The 15,164-nt window shown below is 40.1% G+C and overlaps 1 long non-coding RNA gene across 3 annotated transcripts; it reads right to left on the bottom strand.

Moving 5' to 3' along the window:
* Positions 1-2,551: 2,551 nt before the first annotated feature.
* LOC311266142 lies at positions 2,552-12,936 on the bottom strand. Of its 3 annotated transcripts, none has more exons than XR_014623665.1 (5): positions 11,136-12,936; positions 10,356-11,054; positions 10,024-10,210; positions 9,566-9,722; positions 2,552-5,046 (listed from the first exon to the last, which is right to left on the bottom strand). It is a non-coding gene; the product is annotated as an uncharacterized lncRNA (long non-coding RNA). The 3 variants fall into 3 exon arrangements; XR_014623667.1 differs by having other exon boundaries at positions 10,356-11,225; positions 12,905-12,935; XR_014623666.1 differs by having other exon boundaries at positions 10,356-12,936.
* Positions 12,937-15,164: the final 2,228 nt, after the last annotated feature.

Here is a 15,164-nt window from a genome sequence, read left to right on the forward strand (position 1 = left end):
GCATATACGTTAACCCTGGGCCTAATTTTATGTGGCATGTTGACTCATACGACAAGCTAAAGCCATTTGGTATATGTATAAATGGAGCAATCGATGGCTTTTCAAGACTGATGATTTGGCTTCATGCCTATTCAACAAACAGCAATCCCAAGATCATTGCTGGTTATTTCATAGCAGAAGTTGAGAAGAGGATGGGGACAGCTGCCAGAATTCGCGCAGATTTCGGAACAGAAAATGTCACAATGGCAGAGATGCAGAGATTTTTACGATGGACTACGGATCGCCACCACAGTAATTGTTTTCTCTCTGGGTCCAGCAATCACAATCAGCGGATCGAAAGCTGGTGGGCCTTTTTGAGAACGCATCATGCCCAATACTGGATGAATCGTCTCCAGGAGCTAAAGGACAATGACCGTTTCTCTGGAAACTTCTTAGACAAGCAGCTTGTATTGTTTACTTGTCTGAACATCATCGAGGTATGTTATAGGTCTATCTCTCGTACTGTCCCTGTGTGTGTGTGTGTGTGTGTGTGTGTGGGAGAGAGAGAAAGAGAGAGAGAGATTATTATTATTATTATTATTATTGCTTTGGCAATATTGTATAGCACATTCATGCCAATAAAGCCTAGCTAGCAACACATTACATATCTCCAAAAATGTATCATGACTGACTGACACACACACACACACACACATAGGAAATACTGTATATGATTAATTTATATAAATGTTAATGTTGTGCTAATGTTGCATTGTTTCATTGATTCTTGATGCTTTGACTTTTATTGTTGTGAGAATTTTGCAAATAAAACAACATTATAATTGAACTGAATTAGATTGAGAGAGAGCAGCCCAGACCTCAAAGAAACCTACACTGATTGCTTTAGCACCTTTTTTAGAGCCAATTTTTGCACTAAAATTATTGGTAAGCTGAGTACAGCCAGAGATAACAGAGAAGCTACTGGTTATCTTCATATAAATGCCTTTGGCTGCATGTTGCTGGACACAGATATATTTATTCCTGATTAAAACATTATGCCCACCATCCCCAGCGTCCACCTACCCCCTTTGTCATTAAGACAGCATATGTCTGCATGTATCATAATGACTCAAAATAGGAAACATTACATTCATTTTTGTTCTCACTGGTATTTTTCTTCTACAGGAAGAGCTTCAGGAAGTTGCACATTTGTGGAATACCCACATTATCCGCAACAGCAGAAATGCAGTGGCTCCAAGTGGACGTCCCATTCTCATGTACACCGTCCCTAGTCTATTTGGAGGACAAGATCACCTAAAAGAGGTCTCTCAGGAAGCAGTGGAGGCTTGTAAACAAGAATGCCAACAGAGAGGACCTTATCCTTGCGATGAAACTGTATTCAGCTTGTGTTGTCTTATAATGGCAGAGAACTTTCTATTCTCTCCCACCACAGCAGATGAAGCCATAGACTGTATCTCTTCCTGAGAGCATACATACTTAAAGACTTGTAAATTACCTCAAGAGCTCTGGAGCATTAAGGCTGGGCTACATTATGTCAACTGATGCCTTGGTTAGTTTTGAACATTATTTTTATGTGAGGAAAATATCCAAAACGAATTACAACCACAATGTTTTTGTATTTACTCTTTCTGTGCAGAAAAGAATAGTGTCTAAAGGGGTTTAACAAAATGTTTTGCCTACCCTCTTCATCTGCTCACTTAAAACTTAAACCCTGTCATCAAGAATGTGTCCCATGTGTCAGTATAGTTCATGCAGTTTTATTTCCTGCTCATCATGAGAAGAGGTCCTTGTTTGCCCAAACTCTGAGATCCACCTAGAATGGAAGAAACTATGCCTTGTTGTTTTCCTCCTGTTATTTGTCTAATAAGAGATTGTTCAAGTGCTTGATGCTGGCATTTAAATGATCATTTAACACCATTAAGGGAGACCCCCCTTGCCCCTAGTGTGTACTTTGAGGTATGGTAATGTCATGGTGATCCCAAAGTGATGGATCAGAAATGTGATATTTTGGAGTTTCAAACAAATCACTGTTTGTCAAGTTGTAGGGATGTACTGGTCCTAAACTGAAAGGCTGATAAAATAAAGGGTTTAGTCTGCTAAGAGCTTATTTGAATCTAGCAACAAATCATTTAAAAGTATGACTTAATAATGAGTTCATTAAAGAGGGATGAATAGGATATTAAAAAAATGACAATTGGTTTGCTAAGGTATTTAAAAATGTGCACACTGCTAAAATATCTTAAAAACTGTACAAAAAATAAATAAATAAATAAATTAAAAAAAAGAATTTAAGAATATATATAAACCATTTTAAATATAAAGGATCTTCTTTTTCATAATTTTCATTTATAAAGAAAAAAAAGAGAGGTCTTTATTCTTGCTATGGTGTCATGTCATGACCCACCCCCTATGAATACACATACAGGAAAACAAAAATGATTTTTTTCTGCCAGACCAGAGAAGACAGTAAATATTCAGTTTGAAAGGTGCATCTGTGCATTTATTTTCAGTTAACCGTAGTAGGAACATGCAGAGCAGCCATCCTCAAAAATCAAAACCATTGAATGCTGGTAAGTTCATTTAAAATAAAAAAAGGTGACAAAAACGGGTCTTTGATGTTATTGATACATGAATTATTGTAAATGAAAATGTTGCCACCCTCATGCTAAAATGGCTTTACCTCTGTAATTTGAATGCATCTAACTTGACAAAATAAGTGAAGAAACAAAAGCACGCACACACACCCACTCACACACTACACACTACACACACACACACACACACACACACACACACACACACACATGCACACACACACACACACAGGTCTTGTACTCATTGCTGTCTTTGGGAACTCATCAACAGGTGACAGATTGAAAAGTAACAGGCCTGTTTTGAACAAACTTGGCACATAATAAAAAGCTGTGTGTCTTTCTATAGTTATAAACATTACGTGAACCTCCAGCTCTCAAGCTGACAGGTACTTCAATGTAAACATTACTCTGACAGGTAAAACTTTTAAATGTCCAACAGTATCCTCAACAATACAGCCAGATAAATTCTGCATATTTCACCTCACACATTAATTTTGTCAAGCTGCTGTTTTATATATCTCAACCTCCTGACCTAAGCTATGCTGAACTCATAGGAGCTTTTAGACGCCAGTATACTGTCCATTTCTGTGCGTAGTTCTGGGTAGGAAGTGTATGTCCATGGCAGTTCGAGAGCTGGCCCACAGGTATGCGCTACTGGTCGTCGTGCAAGTCCATCTACTGGTGTGAACAGGATCTCAACCTTGTTAACACAGATAATATCTGACCCTGTGACAAACCTTAACATCCTTCTGAGTCCCACATCATCCAGCCCTCTGATGTACTGTTGCAGAAAACGAAAGCTCTGGTTCTCTGCTTGAGTTGTAGGAGATGCATCCAGCAACTTCAAAAGCTTTCTTGTTGTTGGCTTTTTGTCCTCATACATTCGCAGGACATCTTGTGGGCTCACAAATGCTTCTTTTAGAAAGTGGCTAGCAATTAATGCCATTTTTTCTGCTGCATATCTTGGTTTTTGGATCAACTGCTTATGTGCCACTTTTAGAAGGATGCTTTTCAAATTCTCTTGTGTTGGGAGTGTTGTTACATCCAAGCGGTCCAAAAGATCAAGAAGTTCATTCCTGTCCTCATCTAAAAGATCTTCTTTTAAGGAAGTGGTTATCAGGTCCCTATCTGACTGATTTATGTACAGGAGAAGACTTTCAAACAGCATATAATCTGAGACTTCGTTCTCACCGAAAATAAGTGCCACTGTGAAAACAGGGGCAAAGCGACAGGGAAAGTATCCATAGTCTTGAAACCCCTTCAGTAGAATTTGGCCAATGGATTTCCACTCTTCTTCCTGCCATTTAGGAGACAGTGATGGAACCCTCAAGTCCTCCCCTTCAGCTGTGTGGTCCATAAACTCTGTCCAAAATGTGGCATACACGTCTCTTGAGACACCATCTGCATCAGCTCCTTTTTCATCAATGTAAGTGTATTTCAGGGGGTGCTTGAGGAGTGCTGGATCCTTGAACTGGCTAATCATCTCCTCCAGGAGATTCACCCTGTGAAGTTTTATGGTGACACATACAACATCATATGAAGCTGTAGAACTGCTTGCTTCGTCACCTATAGATGCTGTCTCTGGAGTAACGAGTGCTGTGCTTGTTTGGGGAAGCATGATGGATGTGATGACCAGCTCTTCCTCTTCAAACTGCAGAAGGGGCTGATGTATCAAAGTATCATCCAGTTGACTAGACATGGGTTCTCCAAGGAAGGGGCCAAACATCACCTCAGATGTGTCTGATAATGCATTTTCTTCAACCTCCTTTAAATCTGGTAACAGGATGACAATGTTCTGAGTAGCTTCCACATCTTCTTCGCGTGTGTCTCTCAGTTGTTCATTGTTTACATCAGATCTTTCACCATCATATTCTTCATCGTCCTCATCTGTCAGGCTCTTGGTGCACCGATAAAATCTTAACACTCCCATTTTTAGAACCGTGTACAGTTCCCCAACTGTGATGTCTTCATCAAATACATCTTCCTCCTGAAAGTCTAACACGTCATGACTGAATGTCTCAACTCTTCCAAATGTACTTTTTCCATTTGGAAAGAAAATGTTTTTGGAATACTGTAATATGTCAGCTTTTTTTGATTCTTTGGGTACATCAAGGCTCCTTGTCCCCCCTCCTCTGCGTTTTCTTACTTGTTTACCTTCATGAATCCACCCCAACTCAACTTTTCTGGTACTTTTTTTAGCCCATTTGTTGTTTTTGGCATAAATCCTTTTCCGCTTTGGAGCAGAAGTCTCCTCATTATCATATTTCTTATCATTCCCATCAATGCCCATCTTTTGCTTTAGTTTTTCAAGCAGGGAATGTTTTCTTGATTCTTTTGCACTTGTGCCATGATTTTCCAAACAGAAACGTCTTGCTGCTATCCGATCTCCATATGTTGGGATGTAGCCAGCCAGAGTGTCATCATCCATGAAGTCTATCACTGTGGCATCAATCTGTCAAGACAGACACATTTACAAATCAAGGACCGAAAACACCTGCAACATCCTACCACAACACCCATGTCCACACTCACTCATACACATACACGCACCCATATGCGCGCGCGCGCACACACACACACAGAGTTGGGCTACCCTTGGCTACTCTTATTAACTATACTGGGGACTTCAGTTTGGAACTGTGTACTTTGTTACTGTTTTAAAAGTTCTTAATAGTTTATCATTATTATTATTATTATTATCATTATTATTATTATTATGATCCGTCCTTGCCTGTGAAAATAACTGAATATCATGGAACTTCATGACTTATTTTTATCAGACAGATTACTTGGGATATTTTTTTTGAGGGGGGATGAGCAGTTTATAAAAGCCTTACTTGATTGTGTTGACATAACGTTAGTAGATGTGTTTTCTTGCTGTAATTCAGTCCTTATGGTTGTAACGTTATGTGGGTTCAAGTTTGGCTACAGAGGACTTCTTTAAGCAGGCACCAAATCTGGCAGTAACGCCGAGATCGAAAAGTGGCCAAAGGTATGTCGATTGCTGCTCAGCGGCTTATGCAGATGCCTAGATCCTTATGCCGTTCCTCGGAGAGGTGGCCAAAGTTATGCCGCTGATATTCCACCGACACATGACGGTGTGTGTCGCTAGAGACTGTTATGCTTCTGAGAGACTGTTGGGTGGGTACTGCTTCCTGATGGATATGCAAATATAATGCCACTGGGCTGGTTTTACGACAAGCGCTGCCGTAAATGTATACATTGTTGTAGTCTTCGTTGACAATGCTAACTTAACACATTGCCGCAAATAAAGGAACGTAGGCTATGTGTTTCTTTTGGATATTATGTTGGTGGGATGTGGGCATATAGACAGTAATTACACGTGGGATTCTTGAGATATGATAGCAAATTAATATGTCTAAATTTGGGCCTATAAACTACTTAAGCTAATGAAAGAGATAGCTTTAGCTAGCCCAGCCACCGTAGCCAGTCTGACTAATCGATAGCAGAAACTCTGAGCCAACCAACTAAACAATACTTACTGACAGGTTTCCTTTACTAGGAGAACACAAGAATACATTACTTCGTATAAAATCTACTTCGTCGAACATTAACCATTGTGACATATTATGTATCGTGTTCACTGTACATTTATTATGTATCATGTTCACTGTACATTGAGATATGTTTTAACTATAGTTGGTTGGCTCAAAGTTTCTGCTATCGATTAGTCAGACTGGCTACAGTGGCTGGGCTAGCTAAAGCTATCTCTTTCATTAGCTTTAAGTAGTTTATAGGCCCAAATTTAGACATATTACTTTGCTATCATAAGGCTCTAGGCATCGGCATAAGCCGCTGAGCAGCAATCGACATACCTTTGGCCACCACTCCGACGAACGGCATAAGGCTCTAGGCATCGGCATAAGCCGCTGAGCAGCAATCGACATACCTTTGGCCACTTATGTAGCACCGAACTGTCTACTTCAACGCTTCATCATTTTGGCCATGGGTACATTTTGTACCCAAATTCTACCTACATACATATATAAATATAACGGTAGCTAAATTGTGTGGTGTGTGTGTCCTTCTCATCTGGTCACTTAGCTAACTTAGCTACCTAGCTAGCTAACTTAGCTCTTCTTATGCTAGTGTTGGGTGACCATTAAAAGCAATGCAGGTTTTACAAGAAATCAACCACGAAAAAAGACACTTACATGTTCTTGTACCATGCGTGAGAGGCACTCCTCTGGTACACCGCGATTTCGTAAAAATCTGAAAAGTTGGGTAACATCCGTGTTTTGGGCCATGGTGATGCGAGTTCATTGCTAAAGACCACTGGCGGTTCACAACCGGAAGTAGATCATGCGGGGACTACCTCCGTCCGAGACCATTATTTATCACGTTATTTCATGATAAGTATCACGTTATTTCATGATAAGTTTCATGTTATTTCATGATCAGTATCACATTATTTCATGATAAGTATCACATTATTTCATGATCAGTATCACGTTATTTCATGATAAGTTTCATGTTATTTCATGATCAGTATCACATTATTTCATGATAAGTATCACATTATTTCATGATCAGTATCACGTTATTTCATGATAAGTTTCATGTTATTTCATGATCAGTATCACGTTATTTCATGATAAGTATCACGTTATTTCATGATAAGTATCACGTTATTTCATGATCAGTATCACGTTATTTCATGATCAGTATCACGTTATTTCATGATAAGTATCACGTTATAACGTGATACTGATCAATTTTTATTTTTTCTGGTGTGGCAGCAATACGCTTCCGTACATCCCTGGCGAGAGGCTACCAAATAATACAGATCTTCACGTGTCTACTTCATTTAATAGCGTTTAGAGCTCAGACTCTGTGAAGTTGGGCTTCTTCCCTTTACTCATGGTGTAAATCTGATGGTGCATTTAATTTGCATATTTAAATGAGGGCATGGACAGGGAGGAGTTTAGCACTTCTACATATGTGCTCAAATCCACGTTGATTGGGATGTACAAAGGAAAAGTGCTTGCATCCATGCGTACGCACACTTTGATACATCTGATTTTTTTTGTGCGTATGACAGTTTCTGGATTCTAGCGTACGCCAGGTTTCAGTAGGAAATCCACGCAAGTCTTAGTACATGAGGCCCAAGTTGTTTACTCCCTCGGGTCTCCTTCGGTTTTTACAAGACTAGCAGTGGCCGTCTCCAGCAGCTTAGCGATTAGCAGCAGGGCATGTCTGGGCACGTTGAGCTGGGATTTATGGCTCTTTGAGGGGAGCCGGATCTTGGTGAGCCGTTCCTTTCAAAGAGCCGTTCAAAAAAATGGCTCATTTGACTGATTTTTATATTTATTAAGTTTTAAGAAGCCAGCCTGGTGGTAACTCATTTTATCTTGGAAATAATCACTGGGAGGTATGATGTTGTGAGATTTGGAACAAAATAATACAAAATTAGATATCCCACCAATATCTGAGTTTGAATTATTCTGAAATATTGATTATAACCTCATTTGACATGTGTGGACTAGATTTTAAAGTCTGATATGGACTCATTGTAAATATTCCACAAGGTTGCGCAAGGATTTTTTACGCAAAGGCAGCGTGCACAACTTAGGTGGCGTCATGCTACATTTGCATATCTAATAGGCACCGTGCAGCTCCCCATGTAACTTTTTTTCCCCTCCTGTTCTCTGTCCCACTCAGGGGAGGAGCAAAGGAGGAGCTTTTGTGTGCATCTGTGTGAAACACACAGTGGTATAAAAAAAAAAAGAATGGTTCCCAGCTCCGACTCGGTTCCCATCGTTCATGTTAACGAGTCGTTCAGAAGAATCGGTTCATTTGTGAACGTCACAACACAACACGTCAGGGTAGTGACGGCAGAGTGAGGGCACGTTGTGTATCAAAATTATTATTATTTTGTTTTATTTGTTATTATTTTGGCCCACACAGATGGACTTTCACACACACACACACACACACTTACAAAAAAAAAGAAAAGAAAAGAAAAAAAAAATCCCTTTGACAAAAGGGCTCTTTGGGCATCAAGGAGCAAAGGGGCAGGTGCTCCAGCACCCTCCGTGAACGGCATGTGTAATGCGAAATAATTCTTTAATTTCTACATTCAGCTTTTCTTGTAATTACTGAAATGAACTAGTCTATTAAATGATTAACATAATACTTTTATTTACATTTATGCAAACTGTAATTATAAACTGTACCTCAGAAACCCTGACTGAGACGTCCATTGTGAGCAGGTGGGTCAATGGAGAATTAAGTTAATACATGGGCTAATAGGCTATTTGCACCAGTTAATCAATTGAAACTGCATTCCCCTCAAGTTTTGATTGAGTAGGCTATTTGTATTGGCTTTTGATAAAAGGTACTACATGATTGCTTGGTGTGGTGCCATTCAATTACATGGATCTGTGTGCTATTGCAATAACTAAACCAACACCAGATGGCAGGACAACAAGTTAGCAGGTTGATCTTGACAGGTCAATCAGGAATTAGTGTTATGCCATCTGGTAGCGGTTCATAGTTATGCAATAGTACATACACGTACATACAGCATAAGAGCTCAGCCCTATTCTAAATATAAATAGAAAAAGTAATGCTTTTTAGCTTTATTCATTGTCGACAGTGCAAATGCTGGATGGTCGGTAAATATTATTCTTCATACATTGTGTCCATAATAGGCTATGTGCAAAATTATAGTAATAATAATAAAAGTAATAATGCACACAGTGGGTAAGATCACTGACTATCAGTTTAATACCAGAATAAAAGAAAATGTGTCACAGAAAAACACTTGTGGGCTGGAGCCTCCTAGCACAGCTGATTGACATGCTAGTGCGGAGAAAGAGATCCTTTCAATCCTCACAAAAGATCATAAATTCTCACAAAAGATCATACAGTTGATTCGACATGTCCTAGAAACAGTTTCAACACAAACTGAACATTCTGACAAGCTTTCGTATTATGGCCATCATTACCCTATCACTTCAGAGCAAGCATTGGAGGTCTGTTACATGGACACTGTGCTTTATCCCTGTGTTGCTTGTGTGAAGAGGTGCTGTGTGGATATGGCCCTTAGGTCCTCTTGTAGTTGTCGGAACCCCACATCACCGTCTTCACCAACTTTCCTGGATCCTTGGAGATGGATGGAAGAGGAAGATGAAGAGAGAGACGAAGGGTGACAAGAATTTAGGTGATGTTAGCGGCCACATCTTCAATCAGTAATGCCAGGAAAACTGTCCTGTTAGGAAATGATAGCTATGATTGATTGATTGAATTTAAGTGTCATGCTTCAAAAAGCCCAGCCCATATGGGCTTACAAGAAACTTTAAATCCAAAGAGGTCAAATACAGTGTTCAATAATACAAAACAAAAAGCATGAACAAGACAAAACAAACAAATGCTATGTTTTGTAAACTGCTTATCCAGCACTTACATAAGGAATGAGACCAATTGAAGAGCATGCATATAGATATCCCGCACAGAGAAGAGGAATCTGCAGTGGGGTTAATATCTTGTAAGGCAGCAAGAGCCTCAGCTGACAAGGGGCATGCAGTTTCTGGTACTATGACTCCATGTTCTGGATCAGCAACACAAGCTTCCTGGTCATGCAAGTGTTCGATCTGTAATAGAAAATACAAAGTCAAACAAAATACTATTATAACAATTGTCTTCTAACGTACTGTGAGATTGCATATTTATACTATGGTAGGCCATAGTTATCTAGATACTCCATGTACGTATAACCCGCTTTAAAAACTAACAAACCTCAGACACTTGCACCGGTACTTGCATCCTCCCAATTCTCCAAAGCTGATTAGGGGTCAGGTTTGCCTCGGTCCTCAAGGGGTGATAATTCTATGTCTCTACAAAGTTTTGAAGGTCTGCTTGTAGACATGGAATGAAAACGTACCCAAGACAGAAGAGGTGAACAGAATTTGAGAGGTCTACAAACCCCTCTTCCTCCAAGGTGTGAAGCATGTTGTAGTACTGAGATGTTACAGCGTTCCACACATCTCTCCATAGTCGTTCCACTCTGCAAATAAGTTACATGGTAAAGTGGTCAGTTGCATTGAGAAAAAAAAAATACTAGTATGTACGAAATTACATTAGCCTGTCTACAAAAGTTAGAATCCAATTGACTGACGGTGTAAGGGAAAGCATCTTTTCCACTCTGATTTTTAATAGACTAATCAGCGCCATGAATTTTAATGATTAGCCAATCGACGCCAAGGGCAGAGGTAATGCTTTTGTCAAAACGGTAGTCTGGACTAGTATCAGCTGTGCTGCCTGTGGCTTCTTGTCTATTCCGCTAGATACCAGTCTACTTCAGGCAATACCTCAAACGATCAAACACCTTTGGTTGTGCACACTTTTCCCAGCTATAAAGCTGCCACGACCTGTTCCTCGCACAGTGAACATGGATCTTGCTATCTCCACATTTTCTACGCCTTGCCACCACGTACTCTGAATGAAAAGGAGCATTGTGAGATTAATTTGAAAACAATACGATTTGAAACTGGAAGGAGGGAGAAGGTCCTTACTTACCTTGATGGCCATCCATGTTTCTGCACACTCCATGAAAAACCTCAAACCATTCTCTGCCTTATTATTCCTAGCCGCATTGAGGTACAAAACCTGATTGAGGATAGGAATTAAAAATGTTAGATTCCAAGCAAAACTAAAATTGTAAACAACATGTAAACCAGTAGTTCAATTTAAAAATGGTAAAGCCAACTGTACCTTCCGGGAAAAGCCATCAATACCAATGTGTGGCGCAGCGCCGCAGAATCAACATCAAGGGCCACAAATTGTTTCCGCTTTTTTTTCCCCCCAACGCAACTTTGAAATATAAATATCGTTCCGTTCATTCATCTCGGTGAGTAATTCTCAACATGAAACTTAAAAGACAGGTCTTCCTCCAACATAAAGTCCAGGTATTTGTATGAGCAAACTAATTCTACTGGCCTGCCCTGTAATGTATGGAGTTGGGCTGAGGAATGAAACCAGGCAGGGTTCTGGTAAAAATGCTTTTAGTTGTTTTCTCTTAAAGAACTTACTTTAAAGAATTAAGATTGTGCTGAATCATTTCAAATGCTTCTTATAGCTTTAAAATTGAAGAACAATAGATAGGCATACAGGTGTATATTTAACATGGCAGCTTCAGAAAGTGTGTTTGAATGCAGCCCACTGCACACACTCTGACCCCGATGACCGACTCCACTGACTGCCATGACACCATGACACTCGATTCCCCCACGGGCACCAGGGGGGCACCACAAATTGCTATCTGTTCTGTGGGGAACACTGACATAACCCTCATAAACCGAACATTAACTTCACAATGCTTGAAATCATATTTGTGCAGTAAAAATGGAGACAACCTCATAAATAAAACACGACCTGATCAACTTGTGATTGGTGTCAATGTGGACAAGAGACAATGGAGCTGGGACAGAGTTCGTCCGTCTGGCAATGCATGTCAACTGGATCATTCTTGAGATGATGCCTGCTCCATCAACACGCTGCAAGGATGACTTGACTCTACTCCATGTGACACTGTGTCCCATGGCCAGTAGAGCCCCTTTCACCAGCCTACTGTATATCCAGCATCAGGCATTCTGGCCTTTATGGATCTCACCTTTAAAGATAGAGTTTAAAGGTATCAAGTCACATATGGCCACTCTGTGATTGGTTTATCCAATTCCATCCTCCATCCCAACCCCATAGAAGAACTGCTGACAACAAGAATGAATAACAAAATACTGCCAGATGGGAGATGCTCAGTAGATAAACACCATCACAGATTCTAGTGGGGCCTAAGCAAAGACGGTGGAATTTCGAACAAGGCAGCCCCAAGAACTTCTCATATGTCATATGACACACCCACTTTGGAAAATTTTGCCATTGTCTTATTATTCTGACCATGCCCATTTAGGAGACATGGTGGCAAAAGTGCTGGTTGCCGATTTATCCATCTCTAAAGTAAAAATATATCTGGCCTAATGGATTAATGAAAAAGAGTGTTTTTTATGGCATCATGAATTTACTGTCATACTTGCCTTCATATCAAGAACACAATCGGGAATGTCAGAGTAGCTGCTTCTGACTGAGAGACCATACTCTCTCATCCTCCTACACAGGGTGGCTCTTGAAATGCCATGAGCATTAGCCAGAGTGGTCAATGGTAGATTGGTGCTTAAAAGACTTTCAACAACATCCCTACTGATACTCAATCTAGGTTGCCCCACACTTCCATCCCATTCGACTACAGCTACATTGTCAACAGCACTGAAATAAACATTGCAATGGCTTACCGGAGGTTGTGTGCGGTCACTGCGGTGGTTTTCCATGCTGGAAATAAAAAGAAGCAAGAATGCACATTACAATGACAGTAACTTTTTATTTTACACCAACATGTACATTTCCCCTATTTATGGGTACCATTTAGTCACACATCTGCCATTTTGAGGACCCACAAGTGTTTCTAATGAATTGATTGTATTGTCTTTGAAGTCTATGAAGTAGAGCCAATCAGACAAATGATACAGCTGTGTGGATATTCGAAATGATGGGACTACAAAAATAAACCCATGAATTGAAGTCATGTAAAGATCTTTTGAACTCGAATGTGTTTGCCATTAACGTTGGCTCTGATTATAATGTAACAATAATGTAAGCAGTGTTTCCCACAGAACTTTTAGAGACAATGATGGTTGGACCTCAGTTCAGGGGAATGCTAGGAGGGTCCTGGGGTATGCACCCCCAGACGGAAATTTGTACATTTTTAAGTCAAATGCATCATTCTGGTGCACTCTGAGAGTAACATTAAGAGGTTAAATTTAGGCTGCTACATTTATAGCATATCTTTCACATATGCATAGCCTTCATGTCAACTTATCTGTATTTCCTCCATTTTAATTACATAGCCTAAGGCCGTGGTTCTCAAAGTGTGGGGCACGCCCCACTGGTGGGGAATAGAGACTTGACAGGTGGGGCGCGACAAACTGGAGTAAATTTTCCTTTTTAGGCCTATTTTTATCAATGCCTTTCTTTAATGACAACAAAGATCATATCAATAGTCACTGTTCCTGTCACCGCGGTGCTTAGCGCGGCCCGCTAGCTCGATAGTTGCATCTGGGACTCCCGAGTGTAGCCAGGTCTCAGTGATTATAATCACACAACTCTCCTGGACGTGTGACCGTGTTGATAAGCGAAGTCGTAGTTCATCCATTATGTTGTTAAGAGACCTGACATTGGCGCCGAAGAGGCTGGGGAGCGGTGGTCTCCTGGGATTCCTCTTTAGTGGAGCAAGAGCGCCACCCCGACAGGCCCGCTTCTGCTTGCGCTCCCTCCGCTGGCTCCGCCGCCTGCCACTCGGTATGATCATCCATGGAGGCCCCGATGGTCTCGCTATCTCCGCTGGTATCCAGTGACTATGTGGGAAAGTATCCATATCGAGTAGTTGTTGTTGCGTGATCCCGATTTGTAATAGGGATTCACGACTGTACTGTATTAAGTTTGATCTACCAGAGCGAAATTCCCAGAGTGCGATCAGAACAACAACAAACATTTATACTCCGCCAGCAGATGATATTGTGGATGTATCTCTCAAATGCATACTGAAGACCCTTCTGTCGGCTTCTCTCTGCTATCACCGAACAGTTTTTCCAGAAATTTGTCGTAATTTCCTTTGGAATATCTCTTATTGATATCACTGAAAACTCCATATGTCTTATGGTATGGCCAAAAAAGTTTGAGAACCACTGGCCTAAGGCAAAGATTTTAGAGCGTATAGTACTTTATAGCCTACCTATAGTGAGAGATACAGATGCTAAACACATTAATTACAATCATTTTAGGTTATAGTTCAGTTATAGGTTCAAACAGGAAATGTATAATATTGCCCTTAAAACAAAATAGTTTATTCTGAGTCCATGGAGTAAAACTGTACAGAAGGTTGTATATGATGAACAGAGGTAGAAACTAGCTCACTACTCACTAAATAAGGAGTGAAACTATCTAAATCAACATATTCATTTGGCATTTGATTTAAAAATAGTATAAACCAGGTGAGTTTGCAAGTTTACCAAGCATGGTGGCTAATTAGGGATTAGATATTAGCATGCTAATAATATAATACACATTCATGAATATGAGTGCTAATCTTTGTCCATGACAATCTGACAAACACATCAGTAATGGCAAACTAGCTTACATTTAGGATAGCCTATTTAATGTTTAATCTTCAGTGATGTTAGCTGAGCTGAACTCCACATTACTAACCAGTTAAACATCCTTTAATACTAGGGCTGGGTATCGATTCAAATTTCAAGAATCGATTCGATTTCGATTCTCAAGATTCAGAATCGATTATCACAATTCGATTCGAGCCGATCCGATCCGATATTGATTCGGGTTAGTGTTATTAAAACCGTTTTTTGGAGCTGTTACCTGAATTACATGACTGAATAGTTATGCAACATATTAATACTAGTATTATATTGAAATTCAACAGTAAATTAATGAAGTATTGGTAGTTAATGATGGCTGTAAGGACCAATCCCCCTCTCAGAA

Source organism: Pagrus pagrus, assembly GCF_965226575.1.
Source record: "Pagrus pagrus genome assembly, chromosome: 12".
Classification (NCBI taxonomy): domain Eukaryota; kingdom Metazoa; phylum Chordata; class Actinopteri; order Spariformes; family Sparidae; genus Pagrus; species Pagrus pagrus.